This window comes from Triticum aestivum, chromosome 6A (genome assembly GCF_018294505.1).
Source record: "Triticum aestivum cultivar Chinese Spring chromosome 6A, IWGSC CS RefSeq v2.1, whole genome shotgun sequence".
Classification (NCBI taxonomy): domain Eukaryota; kingdom Viridiplantae; phylum Streptophyta; class Magnoliopsida; order Poales; family Poaceae; genus Triticum; species Triticum aestivum.
In genome coordinates, this window is record NC_057809.1 from 572,351,252 (window position 1) to 572,366,382 (window position 15,131).

The following is a 15,131-nucleotide window of genomic DNA, read 5'->3' on the forward strand; positions in this document are numbered from 1 at the left end:
ATAATCATATTCGACGTTAGGGGAAGCAGTGCAACAAAGGAATGCTATGAGTTACTCTGGTATCCGAATACTTACGACTTCGCCAAGGGCTTGGCCCTGAGCAGCCACTCGTCTTCGCCTTCGGTGGCGGTGGTGGAACTGTCCGGAAGGAGAGTCCTTCCCTTCTTGGACCCTTCGGCCTCCCCAGTTGGGGCGGCCTTCCTTTTCTTGTCTCCCCCAACTGAAAGGGGAGCATCTTCTTCTTCCTCCTCGTCTTCGGGGGAGGAGTGTGTCATGGAGTTATCGGATGATGAGTCCGATGACGCCTGGCATCGGGAACTCTTTCGGGTTCCCTTGGCCTTCTTGGTCTTCTCCGGCACCTTGTAAGGAGCCGGAGTCAGCATCTTCGTCAGGAGAGCGTCTGCTGGGCCTTCGGGCAAAGGAGCCAGACAGTCGATCTGTCCGGCTGTCTCCTGCCAGTCCTGTCAAAGGTATGGGAGCTTAGATCCCGCATAGAGTCAAACTATGAAAAACAAGTATCCTGTGAGAGGTAAAACAGCTTACCACGCTGGCTTGGCGCTTCGTGCGGAATCCGCGATCCTCGGTAGTGGGAGGGGGAACCTCGTCACCCTTGAATAGCACCTTCCAGGCATCCTCATGAGTTGTGTCGAAGAGCCTGTTCAGAGTTCGGTGCTGGGCTGGGTCGAACTCCAACAAGTTGAAAGCCCGTTGTTGGCACAGGAGGATCCGGCGGATAAGCATGACCTGGACTACGTTGACGAGTTTGAGCTTCTTGTTCACCATGTTTTGAATACATGTTTGGAGTCCAGTCAGCTCTCCCGAACTACCCCAGGACAGTCCCTTCTCTTGCCAGGAGGTGAGCCGCGTGGGGATGCCAGATCGGAACTCAGGGGCTGCTGCCCATTTAGGGTCACGCGGCTCGGTGATGTAGAACCACCCCGATTGCCACCCCTTTATGGTCTCCACGAAGGAGCCCTCGAGCCATGTGATGTTGGGCATCTTTCCCACCATGGCGCCTCCGCACTCCGCTTGGCGGCCGCTCACTACCTTTGGCTTGACATTGAAGGTCTTCAGCCATAAGCCGAAGTGGGGCTTGATGCGGAGGAAGGCCTCGCACACGACGATAAACGCCGAGATGTTGAGGATGAAGTTTGGGGCCAGATCATGGAAATCCAGGCCGTAGTAGAACATGAGCCCCCGGATGAATGGGTGGAGAGGGAATCCCAGTCCGCGGAGGAAATGGGTAAGGAACACTACCCTCTCATGGGGCCTGGGGGTGGGGATGAACTGCCCCTCATCTGGGAGCCGGTGCGTGATGTCGTCGGGCAGGTATCCGGCTCTCCTCAGCTTCTTGATGTGTCCCTCCGTGAAGGAGGAGACCATCCACCTGCCTCCCGCTCCGGACATGGTTGGAGAAGGTCGAGGTGGGAAATGCGGACTTGGGCACTGGAGCTCGAGTGTGCAAAAATGGATGAGCAAAGGAGGAAGAAAGAGTGGATGCAAAGGTGAATCCTTATCCCTTTATATGGGCGGCCGAAACTATGCGCCCCCACTAGCCTGGTAAAACTCGCTTATCCCCCCAAGCGCCGTAATCGATGGCACAGTTGGGTTACCCACGCCCGTATTGATGAGAATCTCGTGATAAGGGGACACGATCTCTGCTTTGACAAGACGTGTCAAAAAACTGCCTCGCATTATGTGCGGGGCTAGTTAAAGAAAACGGTTCAAATAATCACCGGGCCATGGCATAATGTCGTGTTGCCAAAACAAGTCAGCAAATTGGATTTGTGGAAATATTATTCTCTCTACGGTGGTATGTGGAACTTATTTTGCAGGGTCGGACACTATCCTTCTATTCAAATTCTTCCGTGGTGTATTTAGAGGAGGAACCCGCCTTGCAATGCCAAAGACAATACTGCGCGCCGGACTCATCGTCATTGAAAGTCTGGTTCAGGGGCTACTGAGGGAGTCCTGGATTAGGGGTCTCCGGACAGCCGGATTATATCCTTTGGCCGGACTGTTGGACTATGAAGATACAAGATAGAAGACTTCGTCTCGTGTCCGGATGGGACTCTACTTGGCGTGGAAGGCAAGCTTAGGCAATACGGATATGTATATCTTCTCCTTTGTAACCGACCTTGTGTAACCCTATCCCCCTCAGGTGTCTATATAAACCGGAGGGTTTTAGTCCGTAGGATAACAAACAATCATACCATAGGCTAGCTTCTAGGGTTTAGCCTCTTCGATCTCGTGGTAGATCAACTCTTGTAATACCCATATCATCAAGAATAAATCAAGCAGGACATAGGGTTTTACCTCCATCAAGAGGGCCTGAACCTGGGTAAAACATCGTGTTCCCTGCCTCCTGTTACCATCCGCCTTAGACGCATAGTTCGGGACCCCCTACCCAAGATCCACCGGTTTTGACACCGACATGCGGGATGTTGCATTACGAAACGAGTAAAGAGACTTGCCGATAACGAGATTGAACTAGGTATTCGGATACCGACGATCGGATCTCGGGCAAGTAACATACCGATGACAAAGGAAACAACGTATATTGATATGCGGTTTCACCGATAAAGATCTTCATAGAATATGTAGGAACCAATATGAGCATCCAGGTTCCGCTATTGGTTATTGACCGGAGATATGTCTCGGTCATGTCTACATTGTCCTCGAACCTGTAGGGTCTGTACGCTTAAAGTTCTGTGATGATTGGCATTATGAGTTTATATGTTTTGATGTACCGAAGGTAGTTCAGAGTCCCGGATATGATCACGGACATGACGAGGAGTCTCGAAATGGTCGAGACATAAAGATTGATATATTGAAAGCCTATATTTGGACATCAGAAGAGTTCCGGGTGAAATCGGGATTTTACCGGAGTGCCGGAGGGGTTACCGGAACCCCCCGGGGGTTAATGGGCCTTATTGGGCCCTAGTGGAGAGAGAGACGGGCCATCCAGGGCAGGCCGCGCGCCCCTCCCCCTCTGGTCCGAATTGGACTAGGAGAGGGGCGGCGGCGCCCCCCTTTCCTTCTCCTTCTCCCCTTCCTTTCCGCCTCCTAGTAGGAGTAGGAAAGAGGGGAATCCTACTCCTACTAGGAGGAGGATTCCTCCTCCTGGCGCGCCCTCTAGGGCCGGCCAGCCTCCCCCCTTGCTCCTTTATATACGGGGGCAGGGGGACACCCATAGACACACAAGTTGATCATTGATCTCTCCAAGCCGTGTGTGGTGCCCCCCTCCACCATAATCCACCTCGGTCATACTATAGCGGTGCTTAGGCGAAGCCCTGCAACGGTTGCTTCATCAACATCGTCACCACGCCATCGTGCTAACGAAACTTTTCCCCAAGCTCTACTGGATCATGAGTTCGCGGGACGTCACCGAGATGAACGTGTGCTAAATGCGGAGGTGACGTACGTTCGGTACTGAGGATCGGTCGATCGTGAAGACGTACGACTACATCAACCACGTTTTCAAAATGCTTTCGCTTAACGGTCTACGAGGGTATGTGGACGACACTCTCCCCTCTCATTGCTATGCATCACCATGATCTTGCATGTGCGTAGGAATTTTTTTGAAATTACTACGTTCCCCAACAGAAGAAGACGAGGATGTTGATGGTGATGATCAAGGGGGATCCAATGAAGGCAGTGACAGTAGCAATGACGATGATGACAACGCCCCTGGTTCTGGTGGTACAAGCAACAACACATCCAGGAGGACTAGTAGCTCTGCCAACCCTGCCAGCAGCAGCAATTCATTGAGAAGCAGGAGCACACTATAGATGTTGATTGACAAAACTTGCTGGAAAGACAAGAATTTGGCGAAGTCAAAGAAAAATGACGAAGCAGAGTCTCAGGGGAGCATTGATATGTTCAAGTTGTGCAACTTGAAGCCAACTTTGCCAACCACTTTCCCTGTGCTGGATTTTAGTGACCAAGAGATGTGTGAGGACATCAACTTTGCCATTGATCAGAAGTTGTTCTTATCAAGTGAGGCTGAAAAGAATCAAATTGACATGGAGGAAGCAGGAAAGGATATTGACTGGGTTCATTCAAAGAAAAAAATACAAGGAATATTTGAAGCAGCTTCCAGATATAAGCTCCAGCAAGAGCAATGCAGCATCTGTGGCAAACCCTCATGTGGTCCAGAAGCGCAAGGCAGTTTCAATGAAGAAGAATATGTAGTTGCCTCAAACCAATGAGAAGATGGTGAGTGCAGATGCTGAAATAAATGTGGTCAAGGAAGTTGTGGTTCAAACTGATATGCCAAGTGTAGTGAGCAGAGAGCCAACCACCATCACAGGAGTTTAACAGATCAAGGAAAGACTCCTCTTTCAGCAGTCCCACCTAAACCAGCTAAGCAGCAAAATATTGTCAAGTTTGCCAAGGGCACAAAGGGGGAACAGGGCACAAAAGCTGTGGGGTTCAGAGACGAGACAGTACTACGTGCCATAGCCATTGATGCAGGGGTGCCAAGTTCTGCTAGATTGCTGCCAACTCAGACTGCAAAGATGCCAACTGCAGATACTAGTGTACCAACTGATGTGTCAGTTAGCAGCGTGGTCATAGTCAAAACCACCACTACTGCTCAGGAAGGCACCACTGCAACTGCAAGCCCCAAGGTGCCAACTCATATAGATACTTCAATGCCAAACACGAAAGGAGGTGATCAAACTGCCAAAGTGCCATCCCCAAGACCTAGCACACAGTAGCCAAGCAAGCATGCATCACCAAGAGCTGACTTTCAGCACTCATTAAGACAAGAGGAGGTGTTCAACATTGTAAGTAGGTGCAAGCCTCCCAGGCCGCCAACTACAAGACTATTGCGAACCAAGTTAGCGAATGATGCACCTGTGTATGTGCCGCAAGGAGATGCCCTGGGCCCTCAAACCATACGCAGATAAAACTCTTACATCTATCATGGTGACGGGTTCTGCGATGCACCATCTTTTGACCTGGGCATAGATGGTGATGCTCCAGCACCTGCTCCAGCAGCAGAAACAGGGGAAGCCGATGTGGTTGTCATAGATGAGGTGAGTTGGACCCAGCAGCTATGAACGAAGGATGCGCTGCTCCTGATGCTGGCAAGGCAATAGCTCAAGAGCCAGATGTTGGATCACCAGACAGTTGCCACACCCCGATATGCGCAGAACCAGCAGTTGGCATGAGTAGTTCTTCAAGACCACCTATTGCACGAAGACAGAGAAGGGTAATAAGGCCCGCAGCATCTCAAAGGTCTCCATTCATTGATTACAACAAGAATAAGATGTTCAATACTAATGAGGCAGTCAACAAGCTTTACGCTACCCTCTTGTATTGGGTCAGGCATCACCCAGGAGCAAATAATGATGCTACCAGGTAAACCAACTCCCCACAGCCTACATACATATATTTTTCAGTTGCACAGACCACCTACCTAGTTGCATAAAAATCAGAGCATGTTGCACAAAACAGGGCTTTTAGTTGCACACTATTTTGTTTTAATTTCATACACATTTTTTTGTTGCCGTGACCCTTCAAGCTAACTTGTCTTTTATTTCTTTTAAAAAAATCAGCCATGAGATAATCAGGTATGGTGCTTTCTACATTTCTTTAAAGGAGTTAGTTGATTCCATGAAGCTGGTTCAATGGCTGTCAAGAATTGTTATTGAGACTGGAATCTTACATATCATGGATGACTTACCAGAACGGCCAAAGAAGGTCGTTGTGCCACTGAGGTTTTCTGTAAGTTTTTTCAAAACCTTTTTCCCCTCTAGTTTTTCTGTACCGCTTTCGTTTACCAATTCAGGGAGTCCTTTCATCTAGTAAGTAGTTTGAGGCATGCTTATAATTTTTGCAGATCAATTTACAGCAAGAGATCCACAATGTGAATGAGATAAACAAGAAGTTTGATTACAAGAACCGTCTCGACAAGCAAGACTTGGTGAGTGTTGTGCCCACATGATCCATCTCTTAGTTGGCACTCATAACATGTTCAGTTGCACATGACACATCTTTTAGTTGGCAAATATTTTCTGGCAACTTGTTTTAACTTCACCAAGTCTTTACTGTTTTTCTTACCTACAACATGTATCTGTGTCTGAATCGTTCACGCTTGCAGGTCATGCTGCCAGTGCTCGAGTGCGCTGATATAAATGATAAAAAGGGAGGGAGGCATTATTGGGTCTTCAATGTCAACTTGACGGACGAACGCTTCGAAGTTCTTGATTCAAATAGGAAGCTGGACAACTTGAGGGCAGTACGCCAGCTATGGAGGAAGCATTACCCAAAGTTTAGCATTGAGCACTTCCAAATTATTGACATTGACGTACCGAAGTAGCTCGGCAAGTAATAAAATAAGCATGGCATTTTTCTCAATTTTTTACCATCAATTTGTAGTTTTTAAAATTTTCTACATGTGCAATCTTTAGTTTTTTAAGACACGGAACTAGTTTGCAATCTGTTTTTCATTTTTATGAGTTTCTCATGGATTATCTAGTCAGTTGCACAGTGGCACATAAGTAGTTGCATAGTTTCACAAAGTACACTATCTTTTTGGTTTTAAATTTCTGTGACAAATTCTCTTTTTGCCCACTGCAGCAATGAGTGTGGGGTGTTCGCACTAGTTAACGCCACCGAGTGGAATGGTAGCCAACTTCCCAACTACGAACCCAAGGAAGTACTCAACATCAGGAAGAAGCTGGCAAATTATTGGGTCACCAGCATGCACAACTCTGCCCCATGGAGGAAGTTGCTCAGATACGACAAGGACTAGGTCAACACTCTTTTTATTCTCTGCCCTATGGAGGAAGTTGTTGGTTTGCACAATTTTTGAGCATATTTTGTAGTTGCACACTAGTAGTAATTCTGTTTGCAACTCAATGTCATCACTTTTGTTGACACATTAGGAGCACTGGACATACAATTGTTCAACAACTAAATATTAAACCATTTGCCAACAAAGGCACAAATAGCAACCATTTTACACAGTGCATAAACTAATTCAAGGGAAACAAATTAGAGAAGAGAAATCATAGATGTTGAATGTGTCCACTTGGTCTTCCTTTTTGTCAGAAAGATACAAATGGTGCAATAGAATCACAGCAGCCTGAGTGGACACACACCAGCAGTGTGCTCTGTAGATTGGCAGTGGCTGCATTTGTTTTTCTTCTTTGGGTGTAGCTCCAGCGCCGGTTTGTACCGTCGAATCTTTGCCCTACCCTTTGTAGTAAACCTTGGAGGATCCCTGGGCACAAAATCATCAGAGGCTTGTGCAGGGGATGCAGCCTCCAACGGGGCAGTAGGACAAGTGTGTGTGGGCGCTAGACCATCACGAGGTTGTGTTCGATCACCTGTGGAATAATCATATAAAAAGTTTAGTATTTTTTTGCGCAACCAGGACTGATGTTCTCTGCAACCACACAACCCATGTGGTGCAACTAACTGGTTGCTGTGTGCAAGTTAAGTTGAAAAAAAATAGTAGTAGCACGGCCCGTCATGGCACTTGGATGGTAATCACCTATAGCCAGAACAGGAAAAACAAGTTAGTTTTTTATCTTGATGCTCGAACTAACATAGCGTGCACAACTGGGTAGCTTGTTCTGTTCAACTGGGTCCCATAATGTGTGCAACTGAAGTCACACACCTAGTTGCATGGGGAGTTGGGGGCAGGTAATTACCTGGGTGATGAGCCACCTGAGTACTGCCTGTAGGGACATTGGGAGGAGCACGCGGGGCACTGCTTGTTGGGACAGGCGGGGGAGGAGGTGGCGGAGCATGCCATGTAGGGTCTGGAGGTCCTTGAGGGTTGCCATCACCTATAGCCAGAACAGGAAAAACAAGTTAGTTGTTTATCTTGATGCTCGAACTAACATAGTGTGCGCAACTGGGTAGCCTGTTCTCTGCAACTGGGCACCATGATCTGTGTAACTGAAGTTACACACCTAGTTAGATGTGGAGTTGGGGCAGGTAATTACCTGGATGATGAGCCATTGGAAGGAGGACGCGGGGCACTGCTTGTTGGGCCAGGCGGGGGAGGAGGTGGCGGAGCATGCCGTCTAGGGCCTAGAGGTGGAGGAGGCCCTTGAGGGTTGCCATCATCTGATGGTCCAGTAGCAGCATTCATTTTTTTCTTTTTCTTGGACTTGTTCAGGTGGCCAATCTTGATACGTGCTCCGCGCATATGCTTGTATACAATGGCTTGTGCTGCATCAGAGCCACTTGCAAACTTGGCTAGTTTCCAAAAATCTTATATCATGTTTCTCTCCCTTATTTGCTTTTTTGATTGAGGAGGCATTTCATCCGGTTGCTCATACCCGATCCCTGGTGCACTAGGGACAACAGTAGGTGTCCACCGTCTTAGCATGTACCTTTCCGGTATGACATCAACTCCAAGATGGGTGAACACCTTGAGGATGTGGCAACAGAGCATGCCGTCCTTGTCCATTTTGCAACACTCACACAAATAGGAACCCTCCCCCACCCTTGCCTGCACCAAGTAGTTTCAAGAACCATATTTGGCAACAAATTGCTGGTTCGGTCTGAGCTCAAAAAGGTCAGCACCAACTAGGAACACATTATAACGGCCAATCAGCATAAACTCTTCTCTGAACTTGCAGTAAAGGTCTCTAGTGTAGGTTTCGTAAGCTTGCCTCTCTATTGGGAAGTTGGACCATGGCTCAATATCAAGGTGTTTTGTCCTGTAATCATTGCAACCTTCCTTGGCAAGGATGTGGTTCTGAATTTTTTCATATTGCTTGACAAAGTTCAGCATTGAATTGTGTGGGTTCACATATCTTTTTAGGACCGCGTTGAACCCCTCACTATGCTGTGTAGACTGCAGGAAGGGGAAGAACCTGTTTTTGAAGTAGCACGGCACCAAAGTTGACCTATATTCGTACAACTTCTCAAAGTGTGTGTGTGTGTGTGTGTCATAGCCTCGTACTTCATCATTAACCCAGCCCAATTCTGCTTAAACTTGTCTATAGTGAAGCTGAAGTCAACACAGTAGTATAAATCATCAGAGAGCCCTGGATTCTGGCACAACAGCCAACCAACTTTTTCTTGAGCCTTTTTCATGATGTGCCATCGACAACAGCGATGCACTGTGGATGGAAAGATGCTCTGTATTGACTGCCTCATTGCACCATCCTGATCAGTTATGAAGTTGTCAGGAGGTTTGCCATCCATAGCCTCTAGGAATGCTCGGAAGACCCAATCAAAGCTCGATGCCAACTCCTGCCTCACAAACGCGCAACCCAGCATGAAAGATTGGCCATGTCGCTTTATTCTAATGAAGGGCGCGAACGGCATATTGTACATGTTGGTCATGTAGGTGGTGTCAAACAATATGCAATCGTGGTACGCCTCCGCATAAGCTTTTCGAGCTGAGCCATCCACCCAAAATATATTGACAACTCTGTCATCTTCATCATATTTTACCTTATAGAAGAAGTCTGGATCGGTTTTTTTGTATATCCTTGAAGTGCGCAATTGTCTCAATCATGTCACCCTCCTTTGTGTCATCTCTACGGAAACTTGTACACAGATTTGTTATTGCCTTTGGTCCGAACAGCACCATCATCTCAGATCCATAGAACTCTGCCATTACATGCATCATACGTCCTGCATAATACAAAAAGAAACAATATATCTTTTTTTAGTCGCACGAATGCACATATCCAGCTGCACAGTAATATGACATGTGTTGGCACAGAAGATAGTTGCAGGAAATGGGCAACCAGTTGCACCTTTTCAAAAACACTTTCATTTTGCACACAGGACATTATGTAGTTACACAGTGAAGATAATCTAGTTGCACAGGAACATTATGTAGTTGCACAGTGAAGGTAACCTAGTTGCACTCTTAAGGCATTTTAGTTGCACACCAGTACCATAACAGTTGCACACTGGAATGCCTAGAGGGAAACTTAATTCTGTAAGGGATATAGAAACACACCTGTAGTCAACTTGCAGTTATACAAGATGTGCAAAAACTCCTTTTCATTAGGAGAGATGCCTTGATGAGATCTCAAGTATTTGGACAACGAAGGTTTGTTAACCAGCGGATGATTATGGTCACAAACAAAGTGCGTCACCTGCCATCGCCCATCTATTAGCTTCACCAACATTTTTGCTTTGCATTGAGTCTGCTTTATTGTCTCGCGTTTACGCTTCTTCTTTTTCTTACTAGTACCAGCCTCCTCTTCAGCAAATATTGGAGGTTCATCTTCTATCTCCTCATCACTTTCAATAGGTTTTGGATCTGGTATAGGGTCCAGGACAGGAGGAGCCTCAGCTCCTCCATCATCAGATTTTGGCTTCTTGTACTCGTTGCAGCAAAACTATTGTTTTACCAATACATTTGTGTGATCTTTTCGCCTAGAGGTGTTCATTTTTACAGAGAAACCCATCCATAGGGCGTAGCTATTGTAGTGATCCTTAGCAATTTGAAGGCTGTCAAACCTCATGCCAACATAGGGTTCCATTGGCTGAGAACCAGCCTCATCTTCTCCTTCTTCTCCTTGCACAGCACTGTCAACAGCACCAGCTCCAAGCTCAGTCCCGGTTGGACCAGGAACATTTGTTGCGGTGCCCGTGTCATCAAGAGTATGGCTCTCTGACTGCAAAGACACCACTAGAGGGGCACCACGGGTTGATGACTGCCCTACCACATTGTCATGGCCCATAGGGTTAGGCCCATGACTTGTCTGCGTGTAGTAAACAGAGCGCCCATTTTCTGTCCAATTCCCTTGTGGTATGTTGGGTTGCTGCTCATCCATATCATGAGGAAGCTCATTGAGATCAGGAGGCAACTCATTGAGATCAAGCATATTTTTTCCTTTTTTTGGCTGCTGCCACAGATCCCCTGCATATATAAAAAGAAGGAAGTGATGTCATCGGTTTAATCATGAAAGAGTGTTTTCAAACAACCTAAAAGCTTAGTAAATAGCCAGATGCACACCATTATGACAATCTTAGTTCCAAAAGCAACATGTCTATAGCAGAATCTTTATTATAATAGGTATGAGTCTTTTTTGCATAGATTTTTTATGTTAGTTGCATAGTTTGCAGTAAATAGCTAGCAAGAACATGACTTTTTTACTACAGAGTTTTCCTGGCTTTTTCCTCTGTTTGTTGAGACGGCTTGCAGGTTTTCTGTTTTTGCAAGGAGCTGATTCAGATTTTTCTGCACATAATCTAGACATAATTTGATGCCACAATTGAGACGGGGAAATCCAGGTGAAAGAAGAAAGAAGAATTGGATGACAGATTATAGATATATGTTTTTCATCTCGTTTCTGTTTTTACTTCTAGTATATTGAACATATTTTTTACACTATAGCTTTGCAATAGGTGTGGGACCAGAATATATGTGTAGTACAAGAATATATGCATGACTATTTTAATATGGTTTGTGGTTTCATTAGCTATGTACAAAAGTTTCTTTGTGTTTTCGATGTCGTACTACAGATTTTTGGTTTTGCCTAGAATAGATGTCTCAGTTACCAGGATACATATTTTCAGTTGGCCAGCATGCATGTTCAGTTGGACAGTCAATGTGTTTAGTTGGCTAGAATAGATGTTTCATTTGGTCAGGATGCATATTCCGTTGGACACCATGCATGTTCAGTTGACCAGGATACATGTTTTATTGCACATATACTTTAGGTTTTCTATAGTATTCACTAAGAATACTACATGTTCAGTGTTGCCTAGCAAGCATGCTGAATTTCCAAAATACATGTTTAGTTGGCTGGGATGCATGTTTAGTTGCACACTTATGCATTTTCCGTTAGCTACAATGTATGTTTAGGTTTTTGGCTACAATGCATGTTGAATTGGCTAGAATGATATTTCAGTTGGCCAGAGAACTTGCTTTTAGTTGGTTTGTTTAACACATCTAGGTGGGGGAAACTTGGTTGGCATGCATGTTAGAAAAAATTTCAGTAAAGTTGATCTCAAACCATGTTTAGTGTGCAACTAGGAAGTTGTGCAACTAAACCTAATGACTTGTGTTTAGTTGCACAAACCAGGAAATAGTAGGCTTCTATCCATGGTTAGTTGCATAGTAATTTGTGGTTGTTTTCAGTTGCAGATATGACACTCATGGGGGGAGGGTGCGGTTATGTGCCAGATCCACCTCTTTTTGAAGCAGTTTATCCATGAATGTTCTGCTAGATCCATGGAGAAGGGGGTTGACATATGCAGTAGAAGAAGGGGAAGAGAAGATGGCCAAAGGGAGGGAAATTACCTACACTGATGTTGCTACCTAGTATGGCTCACCACCCTGCCCTTACATCTTTTTTGAAGCAACTTCTTCTTCTTCTACTTTGGGGCTGCCATGGCGGCTGTGTAGGAGGAGGAAGAAGGGCCTTGGATCCCCTTCTTTCGTGGAGAAGAAGAAGGCATCGTGGTGGCGTGAGGGCGAGCGGGCGTGGGAGGGGCTGGGTAGGTACAGCTGGCCACGTGGGAGTGTGAGGAGACTTTTCTCTCCTTCTATTTGGGCCTATCGGGAATGGCCGCTTCATCGCGTGGGTTCGGTGGTCGCTTTCCTTTTCTGGAGCGCGGGACCGCGGGGGGGACAGGGAGTTAACTTTTTAGGCCGGCCGCTCGATCGCACTAGTGGGCAGCCAGCCGCCCACTAGACGCGTCTAACAAGTTGACATATTAGTAACTCTGTGGCCAGTACAATTATTTTCAACCATCCGATCCAATTCCGTGACCACAAAACAAATACCCAAATGATAAATGCCACACATATGGCACTTATCAACTTGGTTCAAACGCGTCCAGGGCCATTAGATAAAAAACACGGGTCTTGAAGCGCATCCCCGACCACGTCATCGATTGAGCGTGCGGTGGCAAGGGCCAACGTCTTGAACGACTAAAACGCAGCCCACTCGCTTCCACCGCCCACACGCATCCCACTCCCCACCCACAGCCGTATCAATTTCTCAAAAAAGAAAAAGAAAAACCACGATTGCATCTTCTTCCCGCACTCTTCACCATCACATGTGAAATCCCTCGTGGTGAGATCCTGGCCAGCGACCAAAGCGAGGGGACGGCACTCGGCGCTGGTGGCGGCGAGGAGGATGTGGGGCTACCTGTGGGCGGTCTTCTGCAAGATGCGCAAGCAGTGGCGGATCTAGAACTTTATCAACATGGGGAAACATTATAAAGGGTAGCATTTTTTCCTTCTTAAAACACATTACAAATAGTTAACAAAGTACCGAATATACATATGAATGTAAAATTTTGCCAATTGTATGTGGGGGCCATGCCCCCCACCCCACCCATTAGATCCGCCACTGTGTGCAAGGGCAAGCGCAAGCTGCTCGTCGGCGCGCACCTCCTCATGAGGCGCCGCAACAAGTCCCTCTCGCGCTCCGTTGCCAACCTCCTCTCCCACCACCAAGGGCACCATAGAGGCCGCCGCGAGTACGAGTTCTCTTGAAGTGGCAACCTCGACCTGGGCTCCTTCTCCATGCGCTGACGCGTCCCCCGCGTCGTCGTCGCCCGGGGCGCTGATGATGCGTGAGGAGCTCACGATTGGGGAGGAGTGCCAGTCGGCGGGGATGTCGCCGCTGGTGCCTGGCGCGATCGACGGTGGGTTCTCGGTGCGGGTGTCCAACTTCTCATCGAACGAGGTCGATGGGGACCAGCTAGGCCTGGGCGACACCGTGGACGACGAGGCATAGGAGTTCATCACCCGCTTCTATGCCCAGCTGCGTTGGTAGAACCAGATTGGGCTGCTCCCGTACAACCTACAGGAAGCCGCCCGACGCCAGCCGCTACGCGAGGTTTTCTGGTATACCTAAGCTTGTAGAGCCTGCATTTGTAAAGTGCAGGTTATCAGAGAGAAATAAAGAAGTAGGAAAATGTTCTTCAAAATGAAAGAAAGAAGAAGGAAGTATGATCTTAACAAGGAAAACTGGTAATAGGATTGAGCATAGCATGCAAAATAGGATAATACCATGGTTTTGAAGAACATTTGCCATGACTGTTCATTTTGGAAGAAAAAAATGAGTAACTCGCCATGTTGTTTTTCATACAATTCCCATTGCCTAGATATCAACAGCTTTCTGAACTTGCCACTTAATTAGCAACTTCAAAAACATGGCAAACTTGCCATGTCAACCTAAGATGGCAAACTTGCCTAAGATGTTCAAAAAACATGGCAAGCTTGCCATGTCAACCTAAGATGTTCAAAAACATGGGAGACTTGCCATGTCAACCTAAGATGTTCAAAAAACATGCCAGACTTGCCATGTAATCTTAGTCATACGGCAATTTTCCAGGTAGTTATGTTTCTGACATCTTTTCTACTTCACAATGGTAATTTCATTTTTAATATGATGGCAAATCTAATTCATACAAAATGGGAATTTCTATCCTGTTCTTTTCCCGTATCATGGCATTTTTACACCATGTGCCTTTTGCTCCTAGCAAACTCCACGTTATGTGTTTACTTAGTTTACAGCCATCTAAAGATGTTTTTTGGCGCCATCTAAGGACCACGTGTAGTGAAATTGATGATTGGGAGTAGTTTTTGCTCACACCTTAGTGATGGCAATTTTTTATTTTTAGTAACCGTGTCATCATTTTTTCATGGCCATTTGTTTTTACATAAGCATGGCAAATTTGATAAAATATTCCATCAAATTTGAATACGCATTTTGCCATGGCAAATTGGAATATACATTTTTTTTCATGACAAAGTTGATCATTTTTTTGTGTTATTTCACAAAAAAGGCAAATTAATCACACAAAATATGGCAAGTTTTTGTAAAATACCATGGCAAATTTGAACATGCTTTTGCCATTGCAACTATTGAACATTTTGTATTATTTCACATTCATGGAATTTTTTTATTATATTATCATGGCAAATTTGATAAAAAAAACAGTAGCAAAGTTGTATTTGCGTTAGCCATGGCAAGTTTCATCTCTATCCTTGTTCGTAAACAATGGCATTTTTTGCTATGTATGATTTTTTTCATGTGATTTTCCGTGGCACTTTTCTTTATCTAAAAACATGACAAAGTTGCCATGGCAACTTTGCCATGTTCAAAAACATCCCAAATTTATAAATATTGAAAAAAAAATGGCAACTCGATATGTTCAACAACACGACAAACTTG

General features: G+C 45.9%; 1 pseudogene; it reads left to right on the forward strand.

The window, feature by feature from the left end:
* Window positions 1-13,267: 13,267 nt before the first annotated feature.
* LOC123129718 (uncharacterized) lies at window positions 13,268-13,808 on the forward strand (annotated as a pseudogene).
* The last annotated feature ends 1,323 nt before the right edge of the window (window positions 13,809-15,131 follow it).